Genomic DNA, 17,979 nt, shown 5'->3' on the forward strand with positions numbered 1-17,979 from the left:
GAAGTAAAATAAGCAATTTTGTACTTTAGAAAATATTTTCCGTGAATAGTGTGCTCGTCGACTTCATGACACCTAGGGACATTATCACTCATACGTTTGACGGGTTTATGGTCATAAGTGCCGGTATTTACATAAGTAACATAGGTAAATACATTAGTAAAACTATTAGTATTATTTCTTACCTTTGATGTGAAACACAAGTTTCTTCAACTAAAATTTGGTTTTCCAACAATAACAGTTTAGTTCAGTCATTTGTTGTTACTCTTCAAATAAGCATTTTGTAAAATCAACACCAGTAATAGCGTAAAAATTCTTGTCAAATTTAAGAAGCTTAATGCTCGGGGTTCCGAACACTATGTAACGCTTACTATTTCAAGTGCTGAGTTCAAATTTCCGTACTAGTGGAAGTTTTGATGTACACGCCGTGAAGGAAGTGCTCGGGAAATTCCCGAATTAAACGCAGAAGGATCGGAAACGAATACTTCAACAATAAAACTATTTATTTTACGCTTAAGCCTGCCATACGTCCCGTAAAAAACGGGACAGTCCCGTTTTTGGGCCCGATTGTCCCGCGTCCCCGTAAATTTAGTCGGGAGAGGGAAATGTCCCGTATTTTAACTCCGTTCCATTTCTGCTATCAATATCAGCTTATTCGAAAAGCAGGGCTCATAGCGAGTCACTTTTTTTTTAAACTAAAAGTCCTTTTTTCGTTGGTCACTAAAAGTTACTTTTTACTTTTTTTCAAATCTGTCACTAAGTTACTTTTTTGGGAGTTAAAGTGACTTTTTCGTGTGATTTATGTTTTGCATTGGAGTTTTCTAATATATATATATATATATATATATATATATACGAGGGCTATCCAGAAAGTAGATTACGTTTTCGTCTGTGTCCGCTAGCGCGGCCATCTTGGGGTCAGAGCGTTGCGCAGCTCAGTCGGCATCTAGCCGTGCTAGTGAGAGGTTCGTGCTGTGCTCCGTTAAGATACTGTGACGGTTTGAAATGTCTGCGTTAATTGAAAATCCTGCGAGGTGCGTGCAGTAATAAGGTTTCTGACAGCAAAAAACTGTAAACCGATAGAAATCTATCGGCAGCTGTGTGAAGTGTATGGGGACAACATTATCACTGAAGGTGGAGTGCGACAGTGGGTCATAAGATTTAAAAATGGCCGAACCAATGTTCACGACGAAGATCGAAGTGGGAGACCCAGCAAAGTGACTGCCGAACTTGTCGAAAAAGTCGATGTTAAAGTCCGTGAAAATCGAAAGTTCACAATAACGGAACTTTCTTTGAGTTTTCCACAAATTTCGCGAAGTTTGTTGCACGAAATCATCAGCGAAAAGCTTGGTTATTACAAGTTTTGTGCAAGATGGATTCCAAAAATCTTGACAGAGGACCACAAAAATCAGCGAATGGCTGCAGCGTTGCACTTTTTGGACGCCTACAATAAGGATGGTGACTCTTTACTCGATCGCATCGTTACTGGTGACGAAACATGGGTGAAACACGTGAACTGTGAAACGAAATTGCAATCAATGCAGTGGGGGCACACAGGTTCTCCCCAAAAACCCAAGAAATGCATGCAAACAATGTCGGCAAGGAAGATGATGGCGACTGTTTTTTGGGACAGAAAAGGTGTGATTTTGGTGGACTTCCTGGAAAGAGGCACTACAATAAACGCTCAAAGGTATTGCCAAACTCTGCAAAACCTCAGAAGAGCAATTCAAAACAAGCGCAGAGGAATGTTGAGCTCTAAGATCTTGTTGATTCACGACAACGCCCGGCCCCACACGGCAAATGTCACGCGTGAAGTTCTTGAATCTTTTCAGTTGGAGTTGTTTCCTCATCCGCTGTACAGTCCCGACCTGGCACCGAGCGACTTCCACCTATTCCCAGCAATGAAGAAGTGGCTGGCTATGCAGCGTTTTGATGACGACGAACAGCTACAAGAAGAGGTAACGAAGTGGTTGAAGTCGCAGGCGGCCGAATTTTTCGACGAAGGAATTTCCAAGCTCGTACATCGCTACGATAAATGCCTTAATTTGAATGGTGACTATGTCGAAAAGTAGTATTTGTGTGTGGCTTTCATCTGTATATAATAAAATTTGTTTCCTATACTTTGTTGATTTTTTATTCCAAAACGTAATCTACTTTCTGGATAGCCCTCGTATATATAAATGAAAAAAGCCAGAAACTTGTTACTCATTACTCTTCTTAAAGCTTCAGTACTTGCTGCCACATGTGAAACAGTCAGCTTTATTCTCACTTCAGCTTATTCTTTCTAAAGCACAGTATATAGTTGGTGGATGCTTAAGCTCTCAAGGTGGGGTTGAGAACCCTTCTGTGTCTATTCTTTCTTATATCATAATAGTCTTTAGTTTTTTCTCGTAATAGTTAACGCTCCGCTCAGCGTTGTGTGTGTGGATTTGTGTGGTTCATCATGTTCGTCTTGTGTTATCGGGGTGCCTATCGGTCACGAAATTTAGCTTTTGGGTCACGATTTTTTTTATCTGTACAAATGTAAGTACAGATTGGAAAATTTTGTTCTATAAAACGTCAAAATTTACCGCCAAAATTGTCTATGGTCGGCTTTAGGCGCTACCAAATTGCATGCATACCACACTTCTATCGCATGGATGAAAATTCGGCCTAATTCGCACCCAAATTCACTCTTGAGAGTGTTACGAAATTTTATGATTTGGTAAAGAAAAAGTCACGAAATTTCATTATGCTTCTTGTATGTTCTTCTTAAGAGTAGGCATGAATTTGAATATTTCATGGCTTTGAGAACTCTCAATGATAAGTTAAATATAATGCCTGGGATGAAAAAATTCGGAAGTAGCCCAGAACTGATTCCACTTACTCAGAAACTTCGTACATCTGCTAAGTCTGTTTACCATAACTAGAAAGCATACTGAGAAAACATAAGAAAGGAGGAAGTAAAGAAGAAAAGATGAAACAAAACAACAAAGAAAGAGAGAGGTGATGGAGAAATTGACAGATGAAAAAAGGAGCATGATGAGATTTTGGTCACTTTTTCGTATGCTTTTGGTAACTTTTCAACTATTTACAAGAGACCAGACCAGTATGAGCCCTGGAAAAGTGAAAGACAAAAAATTCTGACATTGGCTGGGAATCCTGTAGTTAGTGAATGAACAGTACGCTGTTGCATGTAACAGTTTCGAGGAAGTTATTACATCACCCTGTTCGACTTGATAGCGAGCGAAATTTGCAATGCTATTTTTTCCATTGCACTTGATGGAAACTCGGATACTCTCCGGAATAAATAAATATATATATATATAAAGATTGCTTTGAGTGTTTCTACATTTACAAACACATGGAAGATGACACCTTTTCTCCAGCAACACAGTAGATAAGTTGTTGGAGAGGATCTTGTTCAGAGGCTAGGGGTACAGAATTGTGCTTTGGTCCACGTCTTAGAAAAATGTAAATCTGGTCGTAACAACTACACACGACACAAGGAGAAATATCCGCTTTTCATCAGATTAAACTGACGAACGTAATTTTGGCAAATACAGCCATGTAAATAAATATTGCTAAACGTGCGAAGAATATTGAAGGTAGATTGTACCACTGATTTAAATAATTTGCATATTGTTTTCCTGTAAAGCATTTTTATAGCACATCTTAAGTTTTTAGGCATCTTCAGTCTGTACAATAATTGCAGGGTACGAACAGAGAAAAGCAGCTGCTGGTTAGTGAACTTTAGCCCATTATATTCTTGTAAAAAAAAATAAAATGAAATCTTTTAGTTTTAGTCTCACGGTTATGCCTGCTATGCTCAAGGTGACGGTGATGAGAAATGAATGAAATGATGGAATAAAGAAAGTGGGAGAAAACGTGAGAATCCCGAGAAAACCCACGCACGAGGTGTTTTTTCACCACAAAGCTCACTTGGCGCGAGCTGGGATCGAACTAGAAACCCCATGCACTAGAGGTGAACACTCTACCACTGAGCCACCGCGGCCTATTATACTTTTGTTCATAACCAGACTACAGTTCATTGCATTGTGTTGGAAAGTTCAGGGGGGGGGGATTTGAGGTGTCCCCTATTCTCATGGAGAAGATATGGCAGGTTTATTTACGCTGGAAGATGTTAATTTCATATAAGACAATTTAAAACATTTATTTATTTCATACAACATGAATTGTATCTTTGTTTTAAATTAATAGACTCCTTTTGGTATTCATATTTGGCGAACGTCAGTCAGGCTTCTGAATGATTTTGATCTACATTTGTTCGTTGTCTGCCGAGCTCCTTCATGGCTATGCGGTTAGTGTACGCGTCTTCGGCGTGGGATCCGGGTTTGCGTCCCGGAGGGAACTTATGTGGTTTAGATTCCACGTTAATCAGTAGGTCCCGTCTAATATAGCCTCGCTGCTGAAAGGGACGTTAAACACAAAATCAACTCAACTCGTTTGTTTGGCTCTACCACACACACTACAGGATACAGCTTTCGGCCTTTTAAGTTAAAATTTTCAGAGTACAAGCACGAGACACTCTAAATTTCCTATATAAATTTTGGCGGCATACCAACATAAATATCAAAATGGCGGCCATTTTTTCAAAACAGAGTGTATCCACGCTACGAAGCGCAATTTTCAGTCTTTTAAGTTGAAATTTTGACGGTGGAAGCACGAGATATGCTAAATTTGATGTATAGATTTTCTCGGCGTAAAATTTCAAAATGGCGGCCATTTTTTCAAAACAGCAGTGAGTAGAAAATTGTTCCAAGTTGTGACAATGACAGTCTTGAAATATAAGTCATATTTTAACACTTTTACCTCAAAGACATTGAAATATTTCGAAAAACCGATTAAACCCAATTTAACCCGTAAAAACCCATATGGGCCCAGGTGGTCTGGGCTTTTTCAAAAAAGCCCGGGTTCTTTCAAACCCTGGCTGAAACACACCTTCATCTTGTTTTTGCTCTGCAATTGTGAGGTTATAACCATATTTGCTTTGTTTCAGATAGATACTTCATTCACTTACTGGTCCGTACGGTTAAAGGGTGTTACTAACGTGCTTTCGAAACTGTAAAAGGCAGCAGGTACTTAAAAGAATATCGGAGTTTCGATTTGTTATAATGTCTTTTAGATAGGTATAGTGTTCACTCGCGATCAGAGTCAAAGAGCAAAGATGATTTTTTTTTATTTTATTTTATTTTTTTTTTTTTATGTGCAACTGTGCATGCATGTAGATCGTTTCCTTATCTCTCCGCTTGATATCACTAGTAGTAAAGATGACGACGCCCGACCAGAAAAGCTTTTGCATCTGCAATTTACTAAATGTAACTCTGTGGTAATAATTCAGCATGCGTTCCGTAGAAATTTTGTGATCGCCCAAATGACAGCAACATTCATCAATGGAATAGTTATTTTAAAACTACAGGAAACCTGTGTAAGGGAAACCGTACGAAACGACCGCAAGTATCAGGCAGTCTTTGCTGCGTAGTCCTATAAAAAAAAGGAGGGGGGGGGGGCTAGCCGCGAGCTAGAAATCCTGGTAATGGCGGTGTGGAAGATTTTTAAGGAAAAGCTTACATTATAGGGCCAGATTTTAGAGGTTTTAAAGCCTACTTATACAGTAAAAGTACCAACTTCGTGATCAACATGTTGCAGCATGAAGATATCAATTTTCTTGATCGAATTGTGTCTAGTGATAAATCAACACTTCATTTTAGTGGACAAATTAATACATATGATGTCCATATCTGGGATCTGAAACCACCATGAATTGTTCTAATAACTAAATATTTTCCACTGGATTGGTCGCCATGAACCAGATGGTAAGACTTACTTGACGTGTCCACCAGGGTCACCTTAGATTTTTTTTCTTTAGAGTTTTATAAAGGATTGTGTGTGTTTGTATTCGCTACCTATCCGATGTGCTGCGCAGGGTTGAAGCAGCTGTCGCTTCCATTACTCACCTCGCCTGTCGATTAAATGGATGCCGCATTACAAAAGGTACTTACATTACACGTTTAAATGGAAACTAAGTATTACTTTACTTTTATCATGTTTCATTTTTGTAAGTCAAAGTTCTGAGATATTACCAGTACACAGTATTAAATGCCCGATGATCTCTCATGTACACGCTGTATAGAAACATTGTTGTTATTTTCTATTTCTTCATAGTTCTGCGTAGTGTACGCGGTCAATGGTGCGTTTTTTCAGATGCCTAACATCTTGGCATTCACGAAGACTCGACGTATCCCTCCCTCCCCATACGTCAAAATCTGAGGTTGGTCGGGGAATAGGGTGGCCATTCCAGAATCAAAAGCTGGATTATCAGAGTTAGGAATTAGATTTCTGGGCTTTTGGCATCAGTGGCCATGTAAGTCCGTCATGTATGAGGGATGACGTCCCATGGTGATCACTCTGCTCAGGGATATGGGGAAGAAGAAAGGAATGGAGCGGCCTGGGATCATTGTGTTAGGAACCCGGGACCGCTTGTACCAAAAGCGAGAGCGTTAGCGACTATACTACGCAGGGCTACATCGAAAGCAAGCCATCGCAGCGATGTAAAAACAAGAACTGAAACGTATGGGAAGCAAGGAGAGAGAGGAAAGGAAATGTCATATATATGAAACTTCTTCCCAACTCTGTTACAAAAATACAGTGTTATGCTAACTTGTGTGGTGTTCCGTTTGGCTTTTATTCGTGGCTCTACACTTTTGGACCACCCAATAATAATATGATCATGATCAAACATTCACAGCGTGAGAGCGACAAACAAAAAATCTAGATAACTAACGAAATAATAGTGTTTCGTTTCACAGTGTGAAATACGGTAGACTTCCAAACTATGGGAATTCAATACTTAGACTTGAAGTAAGGGTTGGGGGCAGGGTTGTTGGAACTTTCTTGCTCCCCCCCATATATATATATATATATATATATATATATATATATATATATATATATATATATATATATATATATATATATATTAGGGATGGCCAATTCCGGAATTTTTACTTTCCGGAATCCGGAAAGTAAAATCGGAAAATTCCGGAATTCGGAAAAATTCCGGATTTCGGAAAAAATCCGGAATTCGGAAAAATTCCGGAATTTAGAAAAATTCCGGATTTCGGAAAAATTCCGGAATTTAGAAAAATTCCGGATTTCGGAAAAATTCCGGAATTTAGAAAAATTCCGGATTTCGGAAAAATTCCGGAATTCGGAAAAATTCCGGATTTCGGAAAAAATCCGGAATTTAGAAAAAATCCGGAATTCGGAAAAATTCCGGATTTCGGAAAAAATCCGGAATTTAGAAAAATTTCGGAATTTAGAAAAAATCCGGAATTCGGAAAAATTCCGGAATTCGGAAAAATTCCGGATTTCGGAAAAATTCCGGAATTCGGAAAAAATATTTTTTCTTTTTGTAATCCTAAGAATTTTGTTCAAACGCAAACGAACAAATTTCCTTTTTGTAATCCTAAGAATGTATGATGCAAGTTAAGCTGAAACTTAGATCCTAAAGTATTCACTACTCAATCTTCCCATGGTTAATGAGATGTAGTCCAAAAGTACGATGTACTTCTAATATTTAATTTTTGTTTTACCGTGATATTGTCCAGAGGTAAGACATATATCACACTGAGATAAACAACTTGACATAATGAAGATGTTATCATACGTAGTTTTCCAGAAAATCGTGAGAAACTAATTTTTGTGAAATTAAAATATGCGTCGCTTGTTGCCAGTGGGATGCAATTGATAACTTTTATGCTGGAATAGTCTTTTTATTATTATTATTATTATTATTATTATTATTATTATTATTATTATTAATCGTTTATGTACTGTAAAAGAAAAATGTGAACCGTTAAGTAGTAGATTTTATCTGTTGTTTTTTGATATCTTCTAACAGTAATAACAACTGCTTGTAAATACGCAATGATTATCAAGGACAATGGCATATTAATGTAAGGACTACTCTGCAGACTAGCAATAAACAATAACAGATAAACAATAGTTGCAAAAAAAAAAAAAAAAAGTAACTAACTTGGGCACGTAAGAATGTTCGCGAGAATATAGGGACGCATTGAGACTAGCAAAGAGCGTGCTATTATCATTACTCAAAGGGCCGTACGATGGAGGCATTAATGTTAATGGCACTAATGAGCACTTACTTGCTCTAACGGTTAACCTCATTTTTGAGATGATTCTTAGAAGTGGGCGTGTTGGCATGCAGTTAGAAGACCTATATCCATTATTTAAAAAGCACACGTTATCTGTGAAGTACTAACGATTTGCGTCACTATCGAACACTAACGTAGCACTAGCGACGTTTAAAGTCGAAATGGAGTCTGACATAAGTGGCTTGTCAACTTCACGGACATTATATTTTCCTTGAATGAGAGAATTTTGCGCCCTACCACAAAAATAGGAAAAAATGCGCTCGCAATATATTTGCACTGGGATGTTTGCGCCCTACCCCAAAAAGAGGGGAAAATGCGCCGGCTATATATTTGCACTGGGATGTTAGCGCCCTACAATTCAACTTATTTTTGTATTGTGTAAAGTAACTTCCCCTCACACTTGAACTAGGCTTGCCTATCATCGTCTCAGTGAGTTACTCCATCCGTTATAATATTCCGAACAAATGAAAAAAATACAATTTTAGTTCACTAAAGGGCAATCCATACAAATACAATTTTTCATTATACTACAAAATTTACAAAAAAGTATAAATGACTGATATATAATTATTAATATAATCAAAGAGTATAATTTAATCTACAAAAGGCTGTTTGGCTCTACCCAGATATCTCTGTTCACAATCCTTGCGAGTTGTTTGGCTTTTCAGGACACAAAATATAGAAAAGAAAATGTAAAGTGAATGTAAAATCAGTTCAGTAATATTATCAAGAAAACTATGCACAGTGTGTTTACTTGCTGGAATTCAAACACACAATTGCGTTCAGTCGTTCTTTTAGAAAAAGATTTTCCGGGGGGCACACTTAGTATTCCGGAGGGGGGTCACTGCTGGTACTATTCTATTTATTATTATATTATAGACGTATTATTTTGGTCTCCTCCGAGAGGGCACTCTGAGAGCTCTGGGGAGGCCAGTGTTCCCCCAAAATCATCTCTGGAAGAAGCAGTGATTGCGTTGATCCGTTGTGTTCTTTTGGCTTATATTGAAGTTTATTCTCCCCTTATATAGCCACAATGAAAATAAATCACAAATGGCATGGTTGTGGGGGGAGGATTGTTTATGCTGTAATGTCAGCCCCTCCGAGCAAATGCGTAAGCTCCAATAGGTTCTTTTATTTCGCAGGGCTCAAACTTCCCGGTGGAGGTACATCGCAGGCGCAATTTTCCCTGTTCTTGAGGTAGGGCGCAAATTTCCCAGACGCAAAATTCTCGACACCGTTCGAATGACCTCGGAAAACTATATCTTTTTCAATACTTTTTTATATTCTTTTACTCGAGATTTCCTCATAGCTTCTTATTAAAATACTTACTAATATATCCTCATTTTATTGTCCTAACCAATCAATATGGGTATGTTGTCAGTAAAATATTTAGATTGATCGAGCCTCTGGTGTGTAACCACAGTATTTCATATCATTCCCCCATTAGAAATCTTGGCTAAACGAACCAATATATGTTGCCAATAAAATAGTTTAGAATGATTGAGCCCCTGGTAAATAACCACAGTATTTCGTGACAGACCCCCCCCCCTTCCTATTACCATATTCTAGCTACATGCCTGACTCAGCTAATTCTCTACATTCTTTATCAAGCACACATTTTCTAAAGCGGAAAATGCTCTCTAAATACCTAAGCTCATTATTTTCAGCAGATGCACAAATTGGGTAACATTCTATCTACATGAATGTTATATATATGTCGATTACTGGAAACCGCCTCTCGCTATCTATTACCATATTTACTATATAATGATTAACGTTAAAACCGGAAATGGTTGATTTGTACCGCTTCCGGTTTGAATATTACATTTATCAGGGAACTCGATTCTTAACTATTGACTCTGTACATCATGGCCAAAATTGATTGGTAATCCATCAGATAGTTCTTGAGACTGTTTGCTTCACTGACGGACAGAATGAATATATGGCTATAGAGTTTTGATAAACTAAATTCGTTAATGAGTGATGATGGAACAAATATAAGAAAGGTAGGCCTTCCACCGGGAAAATTTTCAAACACAAAATTAGCCATCGAAAACCCACATGTCCTGGGTTAGAATACTATAGATGAAAACTCTACCACTAAGTCATCAATCACCCGCTTATTAGTTTTATTAATTATTATATTAATATAAATTAATGAATGCCTGCTTATGTTAATTATTGAACAATTACATTGTACACTTCGTAAAGTCAAAATTATAAATTTGTATTTACTGTACATACAGTGAGCGCAGAAAGTGTTCGTACACCTATGCTATTGAAACGAGAATGCCTGCGAAAAAGAAACAGAAAATTTAAGAAGTGTAATAACACACACAATATGAATAATGAAAACTAAGCTTTATGAATATATCAATAAAGAACCACAAAGACAAGTTTAATGGTCAGAAAGTAAATAAATTCCGTAGAAAGTGTATAGAGTAGACGCAAAAAGTGATCGTACACCTGACGTACGAATACGAAACAAAGATACCACAACTGGGGTTCACTAGTATTCACCTGAGTATACACCTCTGTATAGCATGACGAGTAACAGAATGAGTTTAGTTGTGAATAGAAGTGAAAAAACTGCACGGTGGGTTGTCAAAGTGGGAAGCAACCGAACAGAAACAAATGAGGAGACAAGAAAAGTAATTATTAAATTGCATAAGAAGGGTAAGTCTTTGAGAAAGATAGCAAACCTTGCAGACAGGCCTCGTTCAACAGTACAAACAATAATTGCGATGTATAATGTTTCTATCACTGTGCGAAAAAAAAAAAAAAAAAAAAAAAAAAAAAGTGGAAGACCAAGAGTGTTGAGTGAACAAGATAAACGTTACATTATTAGGGAAAGAAAAAAGGTTCCAAAAAATAGTGCTGTGCAATTGGCAACGGATCTGGAAACACGCGGTGTTAAAGTATCAGCCAGTACAGTGCGGAATATTTGCAAGGTATCATGGTCGGATAGCCAGGAAAATGTTCTGGGTGAACAAGACAAATTGTATAAAGAGACTAAAGTTTGAAAAAGAGTATAAAGATAAGGGATCAGGCTTCTTTCTGGAATAGGGTCATATTTTCGGACGAAAGTAAATTTAACTTTATCGAGTCCAATGGGAGGCGTATTGTATGGCGCAAGGTGAATACAGAGATGAATCCTCAAAATCTCGTCCCTAAAGTAAGACACGGAGGAGGGTCCGTGCTCGTCTGGGGTTGTATGAGTGCCTCAGGAGTGGGTCGTCTCCACCTTATCGATGGAGTGATGATCCACAAAGTGTATATTAACATATTAAAGGAAAATCTCCATACTAGTGCGCAGAAGATGGTTCTTGAAAACAATTTATTGTTCAGCAAGACAACGACTCCAAACATACAGCGGAAAATACTCGATTGTGGCTACTCTATAATACCTTGAAACAGCTTCGCACACCTCCCCAATCCCCAGATATGAACCCCATAGAACATCTATGGTCTGTTCTGGAGACAACAATCAGAAGGCACAGCTTCTCTACTCAGGGCCGGCGCTAGCAATTTTGCCGCCTTGGGCGGTGCTTTCACATGCCGCCCCTTTAATCCGCAAACCTTATTTTGACAGATAACGTTCAAGTGTCATTTAAAAACATGTATAAAATGGAAAAGTAAACAAAAAAAAACAAACAAAAAAAAAAAAAAAGAACTACCTTTCTGGAATGTTTACGTAATATTTAAACGACTCTATACTGACACAATATTCAGTATGCTCGATTTCGCTGTATATCTGTAATATAGAGCAGCGCATACAGAAAATAAAATTTTAAAAATATACTTTAATCATGACTAAGAATTTTAATTTTTAGGCTTATTTTATATCAAAAGGCGTTTTCAACAGAGTATGGAGCAAGAAGATAATACAGTAAATCAGATATTATGGTAAATGTAAGTGATTAGCTTAAGCCTTATAATGTACTAAAACACAATAGACATACATAAATTTAACATACCTTAATTGAAAGAAACTTTTCTTGCTTTGATATGAGCAAATCCCTTTATCACATCACGTAGTCCAATGTTTTAGCCAATTTGTGTTCTATTGATATCGTCGCTAGACCACTCAAGCGTGTTTCAGACATAGAAGAGTGTAGATAGTTTCTAATAAACTTAAGTTTCCAAAAACTTCTTTCTCCACTTGCCACTGTTACAGGCAAGGTTAACAAAATTCTACGTGCAATACTAACATTGGGAGCAAAGTCATGTTCCTAATTTTTTTTTTTTTTTTTTTTTTTTTTATGAACTTTCACAGGCTTAATTATAGTGGATAACACTTTCAGTTTGTCTTTCAAATCACTGGGGTTAATATCTTTCAATTCTTCGTGTGTTAAAATGATGGTAAGTTTAGTACACTTTTCAGACAAAAAGTTCAGGTGGTAGGCTATATCTTTACGATTACTTATATCGCAAAGAAAATTGAAATACTCGCTGTGATGTTTAAGTTGCTCAAATCTTTCTCTTAAAAGCTAACACAATCACTTCTAGAACTTTGTAATAAAAATCGATCTTGTATCTTGTTTGTGGATGTTTTCAGTAGCTTCATCCTCTGCCTCGTACTGAAACTGTCTCTTCTTTCGACTTCGAGCTTGCACTGTATTACGTATCAGTGGATCACCCGTATCTAATGCTGATGCCAAGTCCATCGTATCAACTAAGTAAGATTTAAACTTTGCATAATTTCTGCTCCTCTCAAAGTACCCAGATATATTTTCAAGAAATCCTACTGCATCCAACACATGAGAATCAATGCTTTAAAGTCATATCAGACAACGAGTGAGTAAAGGAAAGAAAAGTAACTCAGCTGGTTTGCTATACACAGAGCATCGTGGACGACCATTCTATCGGTTCTATTGTCATTACTTATTTGAAGTAAGGCATCATAAACTTCCTATATTTGATAACTGAGTCAGAGCATCAATTTGGCTCTCCCACCTTGTGGTGGATTATGATTTTAAAGTGAGACTACTAATATGTTCCTTTAGTATGGCCTAACGTTGAACTGACGCAGAAAAAAAAGTCATAAACTTTTTTTTAGCTATACAAAAAATGAGACATTTCTCAAGAAATAATACGCTGTACGATTTACTATATTCGGAATGAACAATTTGTAAATTGGTCAAAAACTCGCTATTAGAACCTAAATGTCTCTAGATGCTACCAGGGGCGGATCCAGGGGGGGGCGATCGGGCGATCACACACACCCCCCAGAAGAGGAAACTTTTTTATTTTATATATAAATAAAATATATAGTTTATTTTTTGACGCTCTTAAAAGTAGCTCTAAGTAGCAGTATTACAACCCACCGCCCCCCCCCAGAAGTCCGTCCTGGATCCGCCCCTGGATGCTTCAGGCTAGAACGGCCTGTCTCAAGTGGGAGTGTACCTTTTGCATACTTGGAGCGGAGCGTTAGAACATTATTGAATAGAAAAAAAAATATAAAAAGACACCGTGATAATCTTATGCACTCTAGCTCAAAATCCTATCTACACTGCTGCAAGGGAAATATTGAACGAGATACCTGTGGCTAGTAGTTTGATAATTGAAAACGCGGAGGAATGCTCTGAATTTCCTGAGAGAGTATTTTCTTGAATGTGAGTAAAGTAAGTTCAATTACATTCTCAGGTTAACACAATCTTATTTTTCCATGTGAGCCTATTACGAAGCATTATATTTTGATAGTATTCTTTTCTTTTTGCCGCCCATTAGACTTGCCGCTCTGGGCGGTGGCACGGCTCGACCGTCTCTCGCGCCGGCCCTGTCTCTACTAAAGAAGGCCTAAGAAAAGCTATTCAAGAAGAATGGGACATAATCAGTCCCGAAGCTACAGAACTACGAACTACTACAGGTGAAATCAATGCCACGAAGACTACGGACAATCATTAACGCACAGGGTAATCCCACAAAATATCAAATAACGTAATATACTTTATAAGCACTAATTCAAGCATAAGTGTACGGTGACATTTTGCGTTTACAAAAAAGGAATTCTCTCTTTTCTTCTGAACAAAACAGTGATTGTGTTTGTTTGGCCTTTCTCTTGTATATAGAAATAAAATGTATGAATGTGTAGTCTTAATTCTGGTTATATATATATTTTCCACCTCCCGTTCTCATGCTAGCTGTTTTCAATATAAAGTATGCACGGTGTACGAACACTTTCTGCGCTCACTGTAGGTATGTTGACAATAAGCGAATGTTATTAGAATATTTGTTGAGATTTCTTTTCCTCCACTGCCTTTCGCCTGGTTAAAAAGTAGTTTGCAGTGCTTTGGAGCAGCTGCAGGTGGGAACGCGATAATGTTTGAGACATACCGGCGACTTTTTTGTGTGTGAAAATAAGACCTTCCTTATAAAACAGTAAATAACTGCAGTAGCAATTGTCTACGTAAGTGATAAAGACATATCCAACTACAAGAAACTAATACAGTATATATATTCATTATTGTGTTTCTCTTTTAACAGCTACTAGCTAGGGATGGCCAATTCCAGAATTTTTACTTTCCGGAATCCGGAAAGTAAAATCGGAAAAATTCCGGATTTCGGAAAAAATCCATTTTTTTCTAAATTCCGGATTTTTTCCGAATGTCGGAATTTTTCCGAAATCCGGATTTTTTCTGAATTCCGGAATTTTTCCGAAATCCGGATTTTTTCTGAATTCCGGAAAATAAATTTTCCGATTCCGGAAAACAAAATTTCCGGAATCCGGATTCCGGAAAATTTTGGCCATCCCTAATATATATATATATATATATATATATATATATATATATATATATATATATATATAACGATCGAAATGATAACCTTAATGTAATCATAATTAGTTTCTTCAATCGTGTTTTTTCAGTACTCGCCTACTTTCAGAATTAACATTGAATATATACAAGGGGGTTGAAAAGTTCCTGGCTTTGTTCCCTTTAAATTGGAGTAGACAAAATTGTTGGCATATCAAAGCCTCATATCTTAATATGTAACTGTGTTATTTCAATTGAATTCTAATTGTACGATCCGCGGCAAAAAAAAACTGCAACATGAGCATATAAGTTCTATTGTGAAATGACTAAGTCTTTTGCTCCAAAATAAGTGTGCACGGGAGGAGGCCGAGGTTTATCCTGGCGTGATTCGTTCCACTTAGACGTTATGTTCATTTCCTGTGCTGTTAGGCGTAGTTTCACAATAAACTTACATCCTCATGTTGCAGGTTTTTTTGCCGCGGATTGTACATCTTTCATTCCTGGTAGATGAGATGGAAAAGGCACGAGGAAGTTTCACGTCGTTGGAGCTTAGGACCGTTATGAAGTTCTTATGAATCCAGGGAAAGTCTGCAAAGAAAATTCATATGGAAATGCCAAACACTACGGGAGAAATGTCCTTCATCCAGTTGTGTAAAAACCTGGATATCATTTATTAAGACTGGTCATTTCACGGTGAAAGATGAGCCCCGCAGCGGACGCCCGTCAGCCTCAACAGACCAGCAAACATGCGATGCTGTTTATGTACTGATTCTTGAGGTCTTGAATATTGTAATGATTTTATAGGTAGAAGCTAAATAACGGTCCGGGCTAGTCTTTTTCCCCTTCACCAATTTATTATAAAAATTGTTAAATACAAATGTCTTTTGATTACAGAGTAAAATAGTGCCTATGTTGTTATTGACCAGATAAGAAGAAATAGGTGTTTTGCACGGTGCCCCTTCTCTCAAGGCAGTCTCCAAGGCACCTGCTGTTTCTGGTGAGTCTTGAAAGATAGCCCCCTCAGCCCAAGGCAGCTTCGCGAGGCTTGGTTGTAGTAAGGATCGCTAGTCCAATGCGACCTCGGGTAAGGATAGGTGTACTTTTAGTCCAATGCGACCTCAGGGCAAGTGTTGGTTAGTTGATCAGTTGGTCGACTGATGCCAGGTCCCTCTGTGGTTGGGCTTTTATTTGTCATCTTCGGGTCCTTTCGACCGAATCTGAAGCACTTGGGATTTCCAGGCTTGCTGATGGAGGTCTTCTTGTAACTGCTCATATCTTTAAGTTTTGTGCCGCATACATAACAGGTTTGAACGGATTTCATATGCGTGATATCGTTGCAGATTTTGCCATCTACCATCGTCAAATGGAGATTGTTGGGCTTGAAACACCATATCTTCAAAGAACATCTTACTTGGTGTTAAGGCTAATATTTGTTCTTGTAATCGCTGCACCTCTTCTCATGCCAGGTCCTCAATTTCTTTCTTGAATTGGAGCCGAACTGAGCTGCAGAATCTTGATGATGATGAGTGCGGGATTGTGTCATACCACACTCTTAACACCTTTCTTCTCGAAGAACAGCTGCAATGACACATATAAAATAAGGAAAATGTATGAATCCTAAAACCCAACCTTGCTAGCTGAATGATTGCATTGGGCCTGGCCACTACTCATCACAGCTCCACTTGCTGATCAACGTTAGACACATAGGTCGATTTCTTGTAGTACTTTTGACTTGTCAAGTTCTCTTTGCTCTGTGTACTTCATCACGGCTGCGTAAGCAAGAGTGGTTCCACTCTCGGCTGACTGAATTGCCTCAGTGTTTCTCTTCTTTGATCCTTCACTGCTTTCTGCAAAGTCTGTCTTTGGGCGTCGCTGTACTAGATGGCTGACGTTCACTATCACTCACAAGAAGAAAGCAGACTTTGGTAAATGAACTTTAGGTCCATTTTTTGCAAGGTGATAGCGCTCATTTAAAGTGTTCATATCACAAACTGGGAGAGCGCAATGGCATAATATAGCGGAGAAAAAGCGTCTTAAAGTTTTCGACTCGCCGCATATATCATACGATGCACAACGTTATCAAGTGACGGCATGGCAGAGTCAGTAGCGTCTGTGACTCACGTACGGAGGGTCCCGGGTTCGATTCCGGTTGGGGTCATTTTTTTGTTTTTGCTTCAACCAATAAAGTAGCCATTTGAAGCTACGAGTAAAATGTTAATTCGCCATATGTTTATAATGAATTAAAACAATAGAAATATTCAAATCAGTTGTAAAATCTTTCAATGTTAAATGTTAACTAGCAACAAAATGTAATATACTTCACAAATATATTGATATCACGAGTTCCCGGCGGCAGCTCATGTGGTTCGGATTCCACGTTAATCAGTAGGTCCACGTCTCATATAGCCTTTCTGCTGAACGGGGCGCTAAACTAAAATCACCTCACCACGAGTTATATTATGGTTACCACAGTCATTATATAAAAAAAAAAAGTTTTGATCTTTTTGTGTATACTGTTGACAGTGTGAGAATTACAAGGGGGATGAAAAGGAAATCCCCTTTGGTAACACTGGATGTTGCTATAACCAAAGAAGATTTCTCCCTTATTTCCCTTGTAATCAGCGGCGCAAATCTGTTTTCAAGGGGAGGGGACGGGTAAGACCGTTCCCATATATATATATATATATATATATATATATATATATATATATATATATATATATATATATATATATATATATATATATATATATATATATATATATAAAGTGATGTTCAAAATATTTATAAAATTCAAAAAGAATGCTGTGGAAGATCAGGGAAGCAGAGTTGTCTTCAACATTGGAAGGCGAGTAGATTCGAGGCTTATTCTGGGGGTATATCAATTTCATCTCACTTTCCTTTGTGGCAATCGGACATAAATCATCACATTTCTCCCCCAAAACACATTTCAAATCGTATTATTGGGGGATACAGTACCCCAGTTGCAAGATTGGAGGGGACACGTCCCCCTTATCCCCCGTGCCATTTGCGCTAGTAATTGGCACACT

The sequence above is a fragment of the Thermobia domestica genome, chromosome 2, assembly GCF_964235325.1.
Source record: "Thermobia domestica chromosome 2, izTheDome1.hap1.1, whole genome shotgun sequence".
In the NCBI taxonomy this organism is placed as follows: domain Eukaryota; kingdom Metazoa; phylum Arthropoda; class Insecta; order Zygentoma; family Lepismatidae; genus Thermobia; species Thermobia domestica.